Source organism: Pyrgilauda ruficollis, unplaced genomic scaffold, assembly GCF_017590135.1.
Source record: "Pyrgilauda ruficollis isolate IOZ18807 unplaced genomic scaffold, ASM1759013v1 scaffold37, whole genome shotgun sequence".
Lineage (NCBI taxonomy): Eukaryota > Metazoa > Chordata > Aves > Passeriformes > Passeridae > Pyrgilauda > Pyrgilauda ruficollis.
Window position 1 is genome coordinate 11,127,990 of NW_024525156.1, and position 19,989 is coordinate 11,147,978.

Consider the following 19,989-nt stretch of genomic DNA (forward strand, 5'->3'; position numbering starts at 1 on the left):
AAAAAACACCCTAGAAGAATAACTGCACTTCCTATATTAAATTTAGGGTGAGACTTCCTGTTCAGATTTGAAAGGCTACATTTTAGGTCTTAATAAAAAAGAAAGCAAAAAACCTGGTGAAAGGTATCTACTGAGTGTTTTAATTCTGCCTTCAGAAAGGATAAAATATAAGGAAAGAACTCCCATCTGCTCAGAATACTTTAAATAAAGTTTTTCTAAGTTATGTTCAAACATTTTAATGTTTTTCATCTACAGCAAAATAATGCTTTGTGCAATGAGTAAAAACTTCTTACTTCCACAATCATTTGCAGTCTTTGGATTTTATTCCAGCAAAGGAACCTTAAGACGTGACCTAACTGCAACAGAGATCTGCATTCAATATATTTGGTATGAATTTATTTTTCACCGAACAGTTCACATGTGGTTTTCTGCTTCTTTTTTTTTTTAATGTATTCAGTGGTATATAACATCACATTCAGACTGTGTTCATCCATAATTCAGTCCCAAGATTTCCCAACTTTTTTGCCTCTCCTGATCCATGGTTGCAGAGTGCATGCCTTGTTTTTACGACAAAATCATAGTAATCATGAAACATAGCAAAAAATAGAACCAATCAACTCAACAAATCCTTTTGAATTGCCCAGACATAGATGGGAGGTGGAAACAAATATAAAAAAAAAAAGGGGTGGGATAGTCTGCACTGCTTCAGAAATGCCAAAATCATGTTGTAGTCAACTTTATTGCCATACCACTTCTCTTTGCTGAGAAGACTCTGTACATTGCAGTTCTCCCAGCAGAGCTCTGCCTCCGGCCATGGCTGTCAGTCAGGGGGCTTTTAAAATGTTATACAGCACCAAAAGTAATGCAAAGAGATTGAAAGACTTCAGTGAAAGGAGAGCAATTCCCCCTTGGCTGGAAGGTTAGTAACCAAGTGCAAGACACAGAGCACTTTAACCCCTTCTCCATTGGTCTCCCAGACAGCCTCCCAGAATGCCTACTGCAGAGTCAGGAAAGAGCAATGCCAGTGCTTGCTTCATTTCCTACAGCTTCAAAAGATGATGAATGGGAGGGTCAGGGAAAAAATGGGAGGCTAATGGATGTTGCAGTACAGGATTGTAGCACAGATGCCCTCATCAGCTACAAAAGAGTTCAATGTGAAGAATTTCTTTCAATTTTTCTTCTTTTTTTTTTATTTCTTTTATTTTTTAAATTTAAACCTCAGCAAGGCAAATAATTGAGACTCTCATGCTTTGTCACTTGAAAGCATCACTCCAGCTTGCTATTCTATAACATTTGCACTGTAGGAAACTGAGGCAGAAGGTTCTCCCCCATAATTTCATTGCTGGCTTTGCAGGAGGCTTTGTCTGATAGAATATATTTTATAGCACCACTGGAACTTGTACAGGAATTCAAAAGCTAATATATATATTTTTCTTTTAGTCTGTGCTCGTTGTTTTGCATTTTATTTTTAAGCTATGTCAAAACCTGTCTTAGTGCTTTTATATTGTCAAACACTCATTGGTCCCTTATGTACCTCTGATCAGAAAACTACTAAGACAACTAGGAGACAAGGATTTAAAAATCTGCTCAGAACAATTAACCATAACAAAGGCACCATATTTCCTAAATTTTTAGGGCATTATTTCCAGTGATGCTCATAAAGAAATACTTATCCAGTGAGATAGTTGTGAACAGACATGCACCCTCATTGCATCTCTTTCCCATATATTACAGAAGTACAGATGGTCAGATTTTTCTTAGATCTTGGGGTTTTTGTCAATATTAGCTGCTGCTACTGATTTCTTCAAACTATCTTGTAAGGATTTAAGTACCATTATACATGATCTAATTAACCCATAAAGAGAGCTTCAAAGTGATACCCTGTATGAATTTAGTCCCACATATGCTTTTATAAACTGTGATTACATTTATTCATTTCCCCTGTTTGATGAAGGGAAATAAATGACCCAACAGCAAGAATGGACAGTCTGTTAATACACAATTATTAAGAAATCTTGATCATATTTACTGTATCCCCCAAACTGCAGGCTTAGAAACTCATGAAATGCAAATGATGAATAAAATATCACTACTAAAATTATTTATTGGGAATAACAAAATACAGTATAAATGGTGCTCCTGCAAGAATTTTGATTCTGACCTGGACTATACTGCGATTAATCTAAAGAGCCTGAGCAAAGAAATGCTTTTGGAATACAAAACCGATGCATGCCATTTCTGCTGCAACAACCCTTAATCAATGGTGCAGCAGACACAAATCACCTCACCAAGCTTGGCAAAGGTTGTCCCTTGTAGAGAGAAGAGCCATAGATCCTCTGCAATCACTAGTATGCACATAAGGCCTCATGTAGAGAAGTATTTGAAAAGAAAGTTTAAATGATCTTTGATCATGTCATGGTTTAATCCCAGCCACCAACTCAGCCCCACCCAGCTGCTTGCTCACTCACACCCAGTGAAGAAGAGAATCAAAAAGATAAAAGTGAGGAAACTCATGGGTTGAACTAAAAACAGTTTAACAGATAAAGCAAAAGCTGCAAATGTAAGGAAAGGAAATAAGTTTATTTACTCCTTTCCCATTGGCAGGCAGATTTTCAGTCATTCTCAGGAAAGCAGAGCTCCATAATACATAGTGGTGTCTTGGGAAGACAAATGCCATCACTCCAAACATTCCAACTTTTCTTCTTCTCCCCTGCCCCCCAGCTCTATATGCTTTCCATGATGCCATATGGTCTGGAATATTCCTTCAGTCAGCTTGGATCAGCTGTCCTGGCTGTCTCCCCTCCTAACTTCTTGTGCACTCACACACTGGTGAGCTGGGGTGACATGCAGAAAAGGCTTTGACTACATAAGCACTGCTCAACAATAGCCAAAACACCTCCATGTTATCTACTCTGTTTTTTTTTCAGGAAATTTTCAGGAAAATCCAGAACACAGCTCCATACTGGCTATTATGAAGAAAATTCATTCCATCCCAGCCAAAATCAGTGCAGACCTGTATGATGTATCTACTTGGATCAGACCACAGATGCACCACTGTCACACCCAGACAAGCAGGAAACACTAAAGCTCCATGATGCACTCAAAACTGTTATCAGTCCAGCAAGGCTGGTAATTGAACCTCCATGAATGGAGGCAAATTGCTTACTGACAAAGTATCCATTATGCACTGATGGTGGGAGCATTTCTGCAGCCACCTTTACCGTAAATCTATCAGCACAGAGAATGCTTTAGCTCACGTGATATAAGAGCTAACGTAGAGCAACCATCTTCCTACCCATAAAGAGGTTTGCAAAAGCTTGGCGATACTGTAAGATGGTTGATCACACCAGCAGGAAAGCCAGATAACATCTATAACTATGGATATGCTGTATTAGCTGACCATGTAACCTTGTTTCTCTGCAGTATCTTGGAATAAGAAGAAAAAAAAAAAAAACAACAGAAAAAAAACAGTCCCTGTTTTTGGTATCTATTAAAATTAACTGACAAAATATTTAAGATTATATATCATCTGGTTAAAGAATAGGTAAAAGGATATGGTAAATCTTTCTCTGAGTTTAAACAAATCAGATAGGTGGATATCCTCAAAGTCATTTAATTAAACAAATCCCATTAGATTAGACTCTAAATTACCATATTTCCTTCTGAGTTTGACTTTCCTGAGCTTCACAACCTATCTAGATACCTTGTAAATGAAAGTAATTATTCCTTTTTCCACCTGGTCTTTTCAGTTAACATGGGAACTACTTGGTAATATCAAAAGAGCGGTTAGGAGGGAGATTACAATTAAACAGATTATAAACCACAAACTAGCAAAAACATTAATTCTCAATCTGTCCATCCTACAGGTCAGAAAACTTTCAACAGATTAAGCAGGTGCCACCTCTGCAGCTACTATAACAACTTGGCAAAAATAACATATGGAATCCATGCCAGGTAACTGCCATGGGGAAAAAATAATATCAGTGTTTCTACCTGCTGGAGTTTTAACATCATCCAAACCAGTTATTCCCTTATCTCCCTTTGTATGAGATTCAATAAACTGTATAAACTGTCCTAGTTTAACATCTGACAGCAACCAAGCACAACACACCTGCTCACTCACTCCCTCAGCCAGGAGGCTGGGCGCAAGAGAACTGGGTGAATAAAAGTGGGAAAACTTGAGGGTTCAGATAAGAACAGTTTAATAACTGAAATATCATTAAAATATTAATAATACTAATAACAATAATAATAATATTGCTCTGAAAAGTAAAATAACTGAGATAAATAAACGCCAATAAATACAAATGAAAATAATTGGGCACCACCAGTGAATCGATGCCCAGCCAGTCCCCAAGCATCAGCTCCCAACCTTCCCCCTAATTTATTGCTGTGCATGACTCCATATGTTATGGAACATTTCTTTGGTTATTTGGGATCAGCTGACCTGGCTGTGTCCCCTGCATCCTCACATGTGTGCTGGTGGGCTGGTGTGAGAAACAGAAAAGGCCTTTAGTCTGTGTGAGCACAGATCAGTGATCAATAAAATATCCCTGTGTTATCAAAGCTGTTTCCAGCACAAATCCAAAACCACTGCCATACCAGCAACTGTGAAGAGAATTAACTCTGTCCCAGCCAAAACCAGTACAGAAGCCTAGGCTGGCTCTCTGTTCAAATTGAATCCTCACAAGGCTGAAAATCTGAATCTCAGTCCCATTACTTCAGAGGTTGTTTATGTGAAATTGCTGATTAAGAGATGGAACAGAAACCAAAATCACCTAAGCTAATCCCAAATATTCTGTACTGATTTAATGTGTCAAATATATGCAGAAAGTAAACATATGAAAGCTGAATCTTGGTATTTCTGGAAGACATATGTCCTCATACGGACAAGAACTATACTCTGTAGACTATTAAACAACAAAGAGATGGAAGCATTTCCCATGAAATAAAGTGATTTTAGCTCACTTTTGTTAAATTCTATTACAAAAGCCCTCAAATCCAACTATTTAATGTCAAATATTTTGCTTATTATAAAGTTACTAATAATTCAACTTGGCAAGAATAATATCAGTTTGGTTAAGGCCATGATTTTTGGATTTTACTGCCAAAGCCACTTCCTCTCCTTATTCAATTGTTCTCTGCAGAGATGTATTTGTATACTAGCTAAGAGATCAATTCTTATGTTAGTTGTGCCTACAGAGTAATACCATCTATGAATCTGCACGACTCCATTGAGTTTTAACTGGCATAAAACCAAAGTGAGATGAGAATGATGTCCCCCATCTTTGAGCAAGTTTGTCCCTGTAAGCGCATTCATGGGAAGGTTGCCACAAAGATATATTACAACACAAAAAACATGTGATATATTCTATCAATACCCAGTTAACACATTTATGAAATGTCTAACATTGGAGAGGAGTCTAATTATGGCTAGCATTTCTAAGCCTTACAATAATAAAATTATTATATCTTCACAGATATGTTTTAATAATTGGCTTTCTAGTATATAAAAAAGTGATGACTTTAGGGAGTTTGGTAACATAACAAAATCAGATACTACATACTTCCACAACCAGTGTAACTTTACAATGCTGGGGCTTATAGAAAAACTAATGAAGAAGTGCAATGTAGAAACATTCTGAGTTCAAAATAATTAACTGGTTCTGCAGGCAACTATTTACACATATTGTGGCACTTTTGTCATCATTAGTAATACTTACAGGAGATCATTTATGACTGAGCCAGCATCCTCTACCAGGGAAATTACCACTTCTAATTCACAAACATGCATAAGAATATGAGGGAAATAACTGTTTAAAAAAAAAAAAAAAAGGACTGGAACTTTCATTATAAAATGTAAATACATGAGTAAATGCACAAGTCTCTGTAACTCATTGAACTCTTGAAAGTTAACTCAGGTAAAATGAAATTTCACTTTCACTCCAGGTTTATAATTAATGTATATTTTGCTGAGATTCAAATTTAGGCCAGTACTACTCTGTAAATGCATAATGCAACTCTACAGTTTAATCATCAGTTAAAAGAAAGAAACAAACTGTTTCCAAAAAGAACAAAGTTTCCTTTACAAATATAGTCAGATGATGAAGCAGTGTCATCAATTTCATTTTTATTCTGTCTTGTGACATGTTTGACTCAGAAAAGCCCTATGGTCAACCTATACCTACTTTGTCAATGATCTAGAATCTTTATTTTTGATAAATTACAAACATTTTCATTTCTGCTAGGAATCTGTCAATGTCAATGCTAAAGCACGGACAATCAGGAAACAATCCTTCATTCTACTGTCGTTCTACACTTTTTGAATAAATATATGAGATGGGGGAAAGGAGGGAAAAGGAATTAAATCAAAACATTTCAACACATTAGAAATACATGTAAAGCAATAATTGACAAATCTGAGGCTGCAGCTCAAATATATTTATAATTTTGTATGTAACATGAGAGATTGAAATGCATGTGAGCATATTTTAATGTACTCTTTAACATTATTTTCTTAATCCTTGGGATATTTCTGTTTTTCTGAACATGCCAAGAATTCTACCAGATTGCAAACATACTTTAGTTAAGATCTCATTATTAAAGATTTTCTGCTATTGGTCAGAACCTGATTATAAGAAATTTGAAACTATTTAGTATAGTTTCCGGTTTCAGAAGGACTAAGAAAATAAACTAAATTACAAAACTAACTCAAAGATAGAAATTTTGAAGTGAGGTCTTTCAGGCATTTGTTTGTGCATTATGTATATAATGGTGCAATTATTGCTTAATATCAGCTTGGTGTATAACCTTAGACATTTAAAATTCAAAATATGGGTCTCCTCTTGTCCATTATTGCAACTACTATAAAGTAGATTTAAATGTCCTTGTCTCCATGAAGATAGTATTAAAAGGTGTTTAATCTCCAATATTCCTTTGTGTAGTAGATTATGGAAAAACATAGTCCAACTTTTAGACTTTCAGTCTTCTGATAGGTTAATAGATTTGTTCTAAGAGCAGTGAATTATATAATTTCAGAGGATGATACCATCCTCAGGAAAACATGACAGACAGGAGTTGAGTTCAAGAGGTTTCTAGCCATTAATCTTGTGAATTTTAACAGGTAGTCCCAGAGACAACAGAGGTGAGAGATAACCCATCAATTTTCTGAACTGTGAGAATATCAGCTCAGACCTCTCAGTATTCTGGAGTCACCTACTTTATTCTGGGATTTCTCCAATGCTCAATAAAAAAATAACTCTTATGCTTGGTAATTTATCTCTTTTCACAACTCATTTTGGATTTTTTTTCATCCTACCTACATTTACTGGTAAGACCATGTCTCTTTTCTGATCATTGATGAACTAAAAAAAAAAATCAAAAACATCAAAACCTTCATGGATTTTAAAGTATCAGAAATAGTAATGCTAGGGCTTCTATTTTGATTCTTTAAAAGTTTTCTTTGTTTTGCTCAGCATTACTGCATAGGCACATAAGGTATTAGAGCAACTGAGGCAGGCTCTAGTTACACTGGCAACAGCTACTCTAACCAGAGTACAGTCATCTACAAATAACTTCAGCCAAAGTAATCCTTATTTGTATTTTGTTTTTCAGAACTGGATGTATTTCATGAAGACTCACCAAATATCAAAGCTGTGTGTGAATAGCTGTGTGTCTCTCGTTAAGAAACTTTTCACTCAAGTAAAACCCTCTACTTGCCAGCCAATGTGAAAGTGCTCCCAAACTAAGCCAGTGATTAAACTCAGAGATGCTAAAAGCAGCCAGGAGACATTTTGTGTGCAATTTCTAAAAGAAGATTAAATAATATTTGTGCCTCACTTTCATCTGTATAAATCCTGATGTCTCTTGTGTACGATTGCTCATTTCACAAATTTAAGAGTAATGAATTGAGTAATTTTGTAACAGATGCCTGCTGTGAATTTCAGCAATTACGACCAAGCACAGACAATAGATGAGGTGGTGCACAAGGAAATAAAGTGACACTCACTACAGCAGCTCTGTCTTGTCTAGGAAATAAATGAAAATCTTACTGGTGAAAATAATTTTCCTTTTAGATTCTTTCCTATCTTTCTAAATTTCAAATTAAAAAGACAAGAAAATAATGCATTAGAAAAGAAACATATCTTGTCATCTGTGTAACACTCATGTTCAGGAACATAAATTATTGGTACTTTTTTTTTCCCCTATATGGTACACAAGTGAATCTTTATTAACTGGTATGAATATATTTTCATAATATCATTCACAAATGTATCTGCTATAATTTAATAAATTAAAGGCAAATATGATTTTTTGTGTTTCATTGTTCATACATACATATATGCCCAATCTCACAGATTCACAGAAAATATAGGAAATGGACAAATTTAAATATGAAATGCAAAATCTCATCAACCCTTGTATGCTTACAATTTTAAAAGCAGTTTCTTCAAAAATAAAAATATCCATAATGGGTCATAAACTATTTTCAGTTAGCAGTGATTTAACTTAGAATAGAAACCATTTCATCTTACTATGTTTCGCCATTAACACCCTGCTTTGAATGACTTCAATAATTAAATGAGTATTAATTAAAACAAAACACGTATTTTCATAAACTATTATAGTCAATGTCATCATTCTTTAGAAAAGGCAGTGGTTACTTTTTTCTTTTTTGTTTGCAACTTAAGCAAGGTTTTTCGTTTATTTTGGTCTGAGCTCCTTCCATGCTACAGTAAAAATGCAACTATATAGTAGCTAGGTGGTTTATGATTTATGTAACTTACCTCAAGACATGTAATGAGCAGCTTGTTTATTGCATATAATGCATATTTTATTTTTTTGTATAATAAACATAAATTTGTCTAGTTGTTTCAGTCTGCAAAACTGTGGTTTAGATAGGAAATCAATAATGTCTTTTTAAGGTTAAGCTCAGTGAAATGAAGTGCCGAAATAGTCCTGATGAAATTGCACCTCAGCTGAACTCAGAAAGAACAGCATTATGGCAAGAGGATAATGTCATACCTGCAGTATTATAGATTGCAGCCAATCAATCAGACATATTGTAATCGCTAAGGGCACTGTCCTGCTGTACTAAAAAAAATACCTTCAGGTCTCAAGGTAGAAAGATTGACACATTTAGTCTGGAGCAACCTACATCAAATATTTCCCTAAGACTAGTGAATTAACCTTACTAGAGGACACAGCCCAGACACACATTTTGTCCTGGTATAAATGGAGTACTGGGCCTAAGACTAAGCTGTAAAGAAGGCTACTAATTTGGTGGAAATAAAAAAGTGTTTCCATCCATGCAACCTCAGATCTGTGGTCAAGTGTAACCCACTGTGTGGTTCCTCTAATCACAGAAACACAGGATGGTTGAGATAGGATGGGACTTCTGGAACTCATCTGGTCCAAACCCCCAGCTCAGTCAGGGTCAGCTATAAGAAGCAGCTGTAGCTACACAGGCAAAACAGGTTTTTTCTACAGATGGAGACTACACAACCCCACTGGGTGACCTGTTTCAATGGCCTGGCCATTCTGCAAGTTTTTGATGCACCTCACTGTCCACTTAACTTTACCAGTTTCCCTATGAGATTGTTTGCAGCCGATGTGAAAAGCTGTTTTAAAGACTACATTCACTACACTGCCCTCATCCACTAAGCCAATCGCCTCATTATAGGAAGCTACCAGGTTCCTTAAGCATGATTTCTCCTTTGTAAATCCATACTGACTTCTCTCAGTCACCTTCTTGTCTTGCATGTATTTGGAAAAGGTTTCCAGGCATTAAAGGGCTTTATTATTTTCCTGAGGGCTTAGGTGAGGTTGATGCCTTAGGCCCCACAGATTTGTGTAGGTACTGATTGCTGAAGTGCTCTCCATCACTGAGAGCAAATCTTCTTTGGTCTACACATTAGCAGCAGGTACTTCCTGCTTTCCTGGAATTTTAAAACCTCACCCACTAGCACTATGATCAAGTATCTTCTTAAAGATAGCTTTTGTTGTTTACACTAAGACGGTAAGTGAGCCAAAATAAGCCCCATTATTTTTCAAACCCTCTTCACTTCCCTCTAGGAAAGGACCATTTGAAAGTCCCAAGAACTTTTAGAGAAGACTATAATTATTTTTTCAATTAAATTCTCAATTTCTTCCTTATAAATGAACGAGTCTTTTCTTCTTATTATTAGTTACCACATTTGTTAACATGGAAGCCCAAATATAGGTCTATATTTCATGCTCCTAAATAAAGTATTTTGATTTTTCAGAAACACTGTTGACTTCAAATGCCTGGTGAAAGCCTTAAAATGCTTTCAAGAAACAAGGTACACTCTGTACTCTAAAGAATTGCAAGCAAATAGCAATACACGTGCAGATACTCAACACATATTAAATATGCTAAATAAAAGCTATTTGAAAGACAACATTTTAATGTAAAGGACAAAAAGAGGAGCTCACCTATGACATCTAAAATATTTATATGGATTTTCTTTTTTGCATGAAGATCTAAATTTTAACGGTAAGGGTCACACTTTATCATAAACATAATAAAGAAAATTTTTGGCTTTTTAATGAAAAAATCTTGTTCAGTGACAGAACTTTTACTTGGAAAATTTTCATATATAAGTAGAGATAAATCAGTTTGCACAGTGAGCTTTAAAAAATACATCTGTAAATTAATTTCCTTATATCTAGAAAAATTTACAAATTTACTCTGTTTCCTATATTACTCTAACAGAAATAGTAAAAATATTTGTCATCATATTATGACGGATCGTTCAGATATATAGAGAACAATTAATTCACCATAAAATCAAGCATTTGCTTTGCTGAGTGTTATAAGATATTAAAAGTAATTGATGATATAAAAGACAGTAAAATATTATTGCTTATGAAAGTTCCAACAGAAATTATTTTATAACTTTACCTCACTAGCTAAAACTTGCAATGATGTTAGAGCTTTTGAAATTTCTGGGAGAGTTTTATCCCCAGGAAGAGTCTTATTTTCCATTTCAAAAAGAACAAAACCAATTGTTTGGTTTTACCAGTTTTGATACACATACATATTTTTATATGGTTTGTGGCATTAAAGAGTATTTAAACCCAAACCCTGCAACTTGGAAATGGAATAAAGTTGTACTTTTTAGATTATATCAACCACCATTGGCTTTACTATTCCTTTGTTTTTTCAGACAAAGCATAGTGCAGCAAACTCCTGTGACAGAATTGTCCATTGATTCACCACTTGCAACTCTTCTGTTTCTCAGCATCTGCTAAACCACCAGATGTATTTCCACCTATTTATCTGCTTTGTTCAGACCCAGAGACAGAATTTCAGGTGAAGACCAAAGGAAGAGAGAGACCAGACAGGAGCCCTTTAGACATGACTCTCATCTGATGTGCGTGAAATAGAATCTCTGTTGAGCAGTTCAAAACCTGGACTGGCATTAAGATCACAAACTTGAAACTCCTAACTATGTTTTGATATTGCTGAAGAAAAGAACTATCCTTCTACTTTTGTTTGAGTAAATATCATGAGGTTTCTATAGAATTTATTTGCATAATAATGGAAGATGCAGAAACCAATCTACTGTCCTCAAAGGAAACAATAAGGAAAAACAAGGTTCCAAGATTCAGGTTTGTCATTAGCACAGAATGAGCTACTAATTCCCTAGGATACATAACCTCCAAATCCATGAAGTACTATGCCTTCTGAAGGCTCAGTAAAAAAGGCTGTAACTCTTTGCTACCTGTGTTAGCCATCTTTATGGTATTCAAGCATCACTAATTATAATTAAATATTTAACTAGTTAGCATCTGCAGCAATAGTTTGTAGCCTGGCTGGGCAGCAGCACACAATCAGAGCAGAAAGAATTGTTGTGATTATTTCTTAATAAGGTAGCTAAAATGGCTCTCAGCTAATCAATGAAAAAGGCTGACTTACTCAACCCTTGTTCAGAAACAAGCTGAAAAATAATTATGCAAATGAGAGTTTTCAACCAGGTTACAGAGACTTTAATATTTTGATATTACTGAGAAATAATCACACTACAGTTACGTAAGAAAACCTGCAGATGAGGTGTTGTGGTGCACCAGTTTAGTTGTTCTCTTGCACTGGGTGATTGGGAATTTGCACAGAATAGTTTTGTATTGCACTGTATAGCTTATGTTATATCATGTGGTTTGTTACCCCGTTTCCCCATCACATGGTCTTTCCCTCACCTGTCCCGGTACCACCTGGTGGTCTCTCCCCTGGCTTACCCCTCCCCTCGCCTCTCCTCACTGGTGTCCCATTGACTGTGGACCTCTCCCTCTGTCCCCATCCCGGGAGGTATAAAAGCTCCCTGCTGCCAGGGAATGCCCTCTTTTCTCCCATGGGTTTGTCCACCTGATGTGTGTCTTGGAATAAAGGACAACATTTCTGACGTGGAGGAGAGCGCTTCTCAGTGTTTTACCTTCGTCTATGAAGTATCGTGTGGGCAAGGGTCTATAGCTAGCCGGAGTGGACCCCAACATCCCAGGAAACATGATTCTTCAATGATGCACAGGGAATTTCTAATTGCCCCTAATTCCACAGATGAATGTCAGCCACTGTGCAGCACCCCAGTTGTCATACTGGCTCAAGTTACAAAAATGAAGAACAAAATACTGCAGCAGCATTCCAGCCTGTCAACACATCAATCAAGTCACCCCTTTATTGCTCACTAATTAATCACCCTCCCTACCTCACTCTCTTTGTGGTTTTTTTTTCTCTCCACCAATTTTAGAAACAGTATTTAGAAGAGAGCAAAGGGAAAAGAGATGAGGGGAGATGAGACTTTGTCATTAAAATGTAACAGCATGTTAAAACAAGACATTAAGTTTGTAGTTAGATGCATGAATTAAAGAGGTCTGCTTCAGACGTCATGTGTACCCAGCACTTTGAAAACTAGGGCAAGCTTTGGATACATATTAGCATAGGGCACAATATATCTTTTCATGATCAGCTTGTATGGGAAGTTGGACTATATGCCTTGTTAAAGCTCAGAATTTGCTTGTGTGAGTAATGGAAAAAATTACAGCATCCTCGATGATTTAGTTCACGTTTCCTGTTTGATGCCATCTCTGAAACAGACAGACCAAACTGTTTACCAGTCTGATTTTGAAGACCACTAGTTTTTTCAATAATTTGCAGCAAATCTAAGACTTTTAATTGTCTTTCAGAGTTGATGAGCCTTTCAGCCTATGGGAGGTAACAAAGTTTCACCTCCCACACATCCCTTTTGTTCTGCAAAGGTTAAGCATTTAACCACTTTAAAAAAAAAAAAAAAAAAAGAAATTAATAAGATAAATTTTTTATTTTATTTTAAAATAAAATTTTAAAACAAAAAATAATAAAAAAGTAATTTTTTTCAGAGCAAAGCCAAAACCAAGTATTGCAATTTCTCTTAGTGATTTCTTTTCTTCTAAGAAATCAAGATAAAACTCTCAGGTCTCTAAGTTTCTTCAACTTATTTCAAAAATAATACAATGTTCGGTCATTCTTATGATACCAAAACAAAACTTTCATGACAGCTACATTTGCTTTGGTCTGCAGGACAAAAAATTCAGGACAGTCCTGAATCCCTTTATTTTGTATTCTGTGTGTATATATATGCATAAATAGTAAGACACACAGAGGCATGTTTATATATACCTAAGAAAAAGGTTTATTCCTTTTAGGCATGCCTAAGAGTGGTAAATTCTCAGAAAAACACCAAATATATTTTCTGCTGAATAACATGAATTAATCTTCCCAAAAAATCCTTTCCACACCTAGTTTACCTAAAGAAAAAGCATTCGTGAGGGACACTGCCAATAATATGACTTCCTCAAATGTTTATAAGGTGCAGTTTCCCTTCCCATACTGTATGAGCTCCAAGAAAGTTGCTGTTTGCCAGTAAAAAAAAGAAACAAAGTAGACACTTGGTATATCTTCCATTTTCTACAAAGGGCAGTGGTCCAGTGCTTAGAAGAAAAAATAAGAAAATTAAATATATTCTTTTGCTGAAAAAATCCCAAATATAATGCATTATTCCAAAGAATATAATCTCTGTACTCAAAATGCAAATGCATTTTCTGATTTTGACTGTGTACCGGTTGTTGCGGTGTGATGTCGGTGACATTTATTTCTCAAATTGACAGCACTTACTGCAGCACTTTTACATTCCATACTTTATTTTTAAATTTTCTCTTGTCAAAACTGGAACTATAGATGTAAATCTGACAAAAGAAATAAAATTAATCCTGTTTGTGTCCCAAAAGCTTATTGAGGTTACAGAGGGCAATGTGGGAGGAATAATGTGATGAACATTTAAGACTAAATAGATAAATTTCAAGCACAAGAGATGCTAGAATACATTTTGCTTTCTTTCAAAGTAAGGAATTAATAAGAGAAATAGTCCTTGTTTGCAGAATTCTTACTGCAGCACTCAAAAAGTACAGCACAACTAAGAAGGCCACAAAATTTTCAAGCCGTGAAAAATAGAATTGGACATTTACTGAGACTTTAAGGAAATGAAAAATTGCAAAAGAAAACATGACAGAAGCTGAAAAGACAACCATTTTAAATGTCTAATCTTTTCATACACCCTTCCATGACATTTTCTCTTCTGATACTGTTTTAGTTTTCCTTTTTAGACTGTAGGAAACAGACGCAAAATAAAAGAGGCATGCACAGACTCAATAATGGAATTAGATTTAGATTAGGATTATATGAAACAGGAAACTTTGTAAAATAGGAAGATCTTTATTTTTTAAACTTTTAGATCTGAATTGTCTTTCCATTGTCGAATGAAAGGTAAATATGACTGATAACTTAGTGAAAAACTCCTATCAGAAATGCTGTAGTTGGCTAAACTAAATCAAATGAGGTAAAACTAAAGAAAAATTATTTGAGAAATGAGGAAATATTTTTGAAAACTCCTTTTAAATTCAGACTTTTTCAAAGTATTTTCAGATATAAAACTTAGAAACCACTTATAAACCACTTAGAATAAAAAAAAATTTAAATTAAAAAATTCAATAGTGAACAAAATCTATTGACCTCATAATTTAAAAAAAAAATTAAAAATTAATTTCAATTTCATATGGTATATTGAAATGTCATCTCTTTGTAAATTGCACTTCATTCATAATTAAAGAAACAAACACATGGAAACACAGATTCCTTCCCTTTTGGAATTATCAGGTTTTTTTGGATCACTACTAAGTTAAAATCCAGAACAACAACAAATCCAAAACAAAGTCTGTTCAAAAAGATTTCCTAAGCACAAAATGAAAAAAAAAAAAAAAAATAACCCTATTCTCCATTTAATGAAGCCTTCCAAGGTAAGGCCTCTCATAAAAACAGCATGTTGTAGTGTTGTATAGCAATTGTTTTCCACTGCCCTTTAATAAAAGAAGCTCCAAAAATCTTTTTGAACAAAAACACCAACTAGAAAAAAAAAAAAAAAAGTAAATAAACTCAAATACAGCAATAGCCCTGCATCCTGAAACCACTGCTGTCATAAATTAAATGGAATACATTCCAATTGGAGATATCAGTTGTTGGAGGTACAAACAGAAGAGAAAAAGAGAAGATTAAAAGGTGCCATCCTGTAAAGCAGACACAGGAAACTATAAAAGTAATTTTCAACATAAAACACAAGCCAGAAGTCTGCCCAGATGGTTTAACATTTCATATTAGCAGAGAGGTAAAATCTATGTCCCTATGATAGGCAATGACCTTAAAAGTAGGAGACTACAGAAATCCAGCAGTTACAGGCAGAGAAATTTGAGCCACAGAAAGAGTTATGCAAAGGAGGCCACAGTGTTCCTTGAAAGCCAGCAGGAAGAGCAAGGACTCAGAGGTAAAGATTTTGAAGTCAGCCTTTACTTACGTGCACATGATTGAATTTTATAACCCAGCAGTTCTAAATAATTCTCTCCATAAAATGACAGTTTAATTTTATAAAATCAGCATAATTTTCATCTATCAAATGCTAAGCTGTGACAAGAAAGACTTATTTGCATGAATTTCCATCCTTCTGTCAACACAAAGTTTCGTGGCAGGCCCGTGCTCTTGCACCTGCTCAAGCTCTCAAGGCTTGCAAACCAACCTCCAGGGACCTGTAAGATTGGCTTCCCTTTCTTCAGCCACTTTTGTCACCTGTCTTCTCCTCCCACCTTTCCTTATTATATGCAGAAACAGAAAATCCTTGATTTGAGTCAAAGGCCACAAGATCAATTAGGACTTGTCTCTTACCAAACCACTGTTCCCCATACTCTGGTGCTTCTGACTCAGGAAAGGGAAATAACAAAGATAATTAGGTTAAACTGGTTACATTTCATTATTTAAAAAAAAAAAATACTCTGTCTTAAGACTGATATTCTTTAATATCTTCCTCAATTACCTAGACAGTGAGATCAAACATACCCTCAGAATGCTTGCAGATGAAACCAAGCTGAGTGATGCAGTTGACACAGCTGAAGGGTGGGATGTTATCCAGAGGCTCCTGACCAAATTAGAGAGCTGTGATGATGACAAACTCACAGGGCTCAAGAGGACCAAGTGCGAGGTGCTGCACCTGGGTCAGGGCAATCCCAGAAATGACTGAAAAATAACTAATTGAAAGCAGGCCTTCAGAGAAGGACTTAGAGGTTCTTGTGGACAAAAGCATGCACATGAGCCAACAGTGTGTGCTTGCAGCCCAGAAAGCCAATCTTATCCTGCAGTGTGGCCAGCAAGGCAAGGGAGGTCATTCCGCCCCTCTGCTCTGCTGCTCTGCTCTGGTGAGACCACACCTGGAGTGCAGCATTCAGATTTGGGGTCCCCAGAACAAGGAGGGCATAGATAGACCAGTTGGAGAGAGTCCAGAGGAAGCCATGAAGATGATCAGAAGGCTGGAGTATCTCTCCTATGAAGACAGGCTGAGAGAGCTGGCATTGATCAGACTGGAAAAGAGAAGGTTCCAGAAACACCTCAATAGTAGCCCTCCAGTATTTAAAGGGACTTTATAGGAAAGATCTAGAGCAACTTTTTACATTAGCAGATGGGACAAGGGGGAAAGATTTTAAAGTAAAAGAGGTGAGAATTAGATTGGATGTTAGGACGAATTTCTTTACTCAAAGTGTGGTGAGACATGAGCAGAAGTTTCCCAGAGACATTGTGGAGCCCCATTCCTGGAATTGTTCAAGGCCAGGTTGGACAGGTTAATCTAGTGGCACATGGTAAGAGGCATGAATTAGATGATTTTTAGTCTCCCTTCCAACCCAAAACATTATGTGACTCTATGATTCTATAAGTCTATGGATAGTTTTGAAATAAAAAGGGGAAGAAAGAGATTTTGTATTTATTTATAAAATAAAAGAGATTTTATGTTTAAATTATCAAATCAAATGTGAAAATATTTAAAGTTCATTATACCTATTCATATTTTAATTTTCCTTTAGAATAATGTGACGCAGTCAAATTTTAACTGAGTTAGCAGATTGCTTTCCATTTCCATCAAGAGACAATCCACAATTTCATAGATCCCATGACATCTCTGTATTTTCCCTTTTATTCAATTAAACATTATTTGCTTGCAGATATGATGTCAGTTAAGATAAGGATTTGGTTACTTATTTCAACCTGAAAGATTTTACATTGGAATGAATAAAGGAGACTCTTGCAGAGCAGAGTACATCCTAAGCTATTTTTCATTCCTGACAGACGTACATGACCAAATAATTTTAGTGGAGGGTTGGGGTGTTTGTTTGTTTGGTTGGTTGGTTTTGGTTTTGGTTTTGGTTTTGTTTTTTGGGGATTTTTTTGTTTGTTTTGTTTTGTTTTGTTTTAATTACAGAAGTAGTAACACTCCCCTAAGAATGTTTTGCATTTCAGGGCTGCATAAATTATGGGTTCCTTATCAAGGTCTGCTCTCGGCCTCAGTTTTCACAAACTGAAGCTTGGCAGGATACTCGCACATCATCTTTATTCAATAGTCAAAGGCTTCTTGAGCACAGTCTAGGATGAAAGGCATGATCACTTAGCCTGACGTGCTTACATTTGCTCATTCTGATTGCAACAATAGAGCAGATTTGCCCTCTTGAATAGAAACAGCTTAAATAAGTTCTTCACCCTGTTACAGTTTCACTTATCCTATAGAGGCTATGGTTAAAGCTGTAATATGACATTATTGACACTAATGGGTTTTTCGCTGTCTACAAAAAATGCAGGAAAATTATAGTAACTTCACACCTTCAGGTACTCATACCTAAAAGTTTTTACAAATTAATGCAAAATTATTATTGCTCTATAATACTGTTGGTACACTGAATTGTTTAAGCCAGTCAGAAAAGAATTAAAAAGTAATTTCTTCACAGTATGTCATCCGTGGTTTATTTAATTCTGAGGGCATCCTTTGGCGTCTGTATGCCTACTGGGATTCTGAAATCTTCGGCAAGATCATTTTACTACTAAAAAGATTCACTTAGATACAAACAGCCTGCCACCAAGCTGACAGCAGACTTAGTCAGTCACAATTCTCTCTATGTCTATCTCCAACTTTTTCAGAACTGGAAAAATCAACTCTTTAATGGGTTGCGTGAGAACAATGACTATTTTGAGACCCTGTATGAGAAAGTCAGCTCTTTTCCTTAGGAGGAGGGGTACATGTGATTACCATATGTCAACCCAGCGAGCTGGCCTGAAAGGGCTGACCTTGTGTCGCTTTGCGATTCCAGGAGCAGAAGCCTGACAGGACACTCACCCATCACCATTAATAATCTGAGAAAGCCAGGCTCCTGGATGAAGAACAAGATTAAAGATGGTTACAGAGTTCCAATGAGTTATTAGCTGTTAGGCTGATGTAAACATGACTAACGGATAATGGGATTAGCTTGGCTGAGCAGAAATCACCCGGAGGACCTAAACACTTTCTCTTCCACCCTAAAATATTTCAGAGAGGATGAAAAAGGGGGAGGAAAGTCTCGTGGGTCACTTTAACAGCCTGGGTGGGTTATGACATTGTTTGAAACAGAACCCTCTTAAGGAGGCAGATATGCTTTTTACCTTTGCACAGACAATTTTAGGCTTTTAAGGAAATAAAATTAATGTGGGGAATGAGACAAACAGATACAAAAATGTTTATTTTGCTGGGTTTTTTTCTGGTGTATTGTTGCTTTTTTTTTTGGTAACACCATTTAACTCTATAAACAGCAACAGACTTGACACTGTTGTTAGGCAAACACAAAACAAACAATTTGGGATGCAGCAAACTTTCCTGCAGGACAAGCCATTTTCTCCTAATCAGTGGTCAGATCTTAAAATTAAAAAAGGATAAAAGATTCTGTATTTCAAATACACAGATAAACACCTAGACAGGCACCAAAGACAAGCAAGGCATTGATGCAGATCTTTATCAATGAAACTGACACAAAAATCTGCTTATCAAAGCAGATCTAGGCTTATTAAAGAGCTTAGAAACACACAGCTGAAAAACGTAGCATTCACACAGCCTGCAGAAGCACCCCTCTCCTCCACCAAAATAAAACAACCAGACAACCCAAAAACAACAACATCAACAAAAAACCAAACCGAAACAAAACCAGGAGAAAAAAAGAAAAAGGAAAGTCAAACATCAAAAAAAAAAAGAATAGAGAGGACCAGGTGTTAGTGAAAAATCTAAATTTTTTTGCATCCACATAAGGCATGAAATCAACAACATGTCAGTTTATAATTAATTTCTCTGAGTCTTCTGGCTCCCTTTTATTTTGCTAAAGCAGATCAGGGAAAGAAAAGACAATAGAGGAAAGAGGCTAAAGATTTGTGAAAATAATGTTTGAAAAAGTTCAACAAATAGTTTCCCACTTTTCTTTCCACTTTTGTGGAGTGCATTTTAGAGCAATGATATGGATGGCAAAACAAACCTTTGTGCTCACAGGACCTGCAGGCATTTTAAATGGCATTTCAGAAGAAAAAAATGTGGCTTGCAGGGAAGCTTAAAAGAA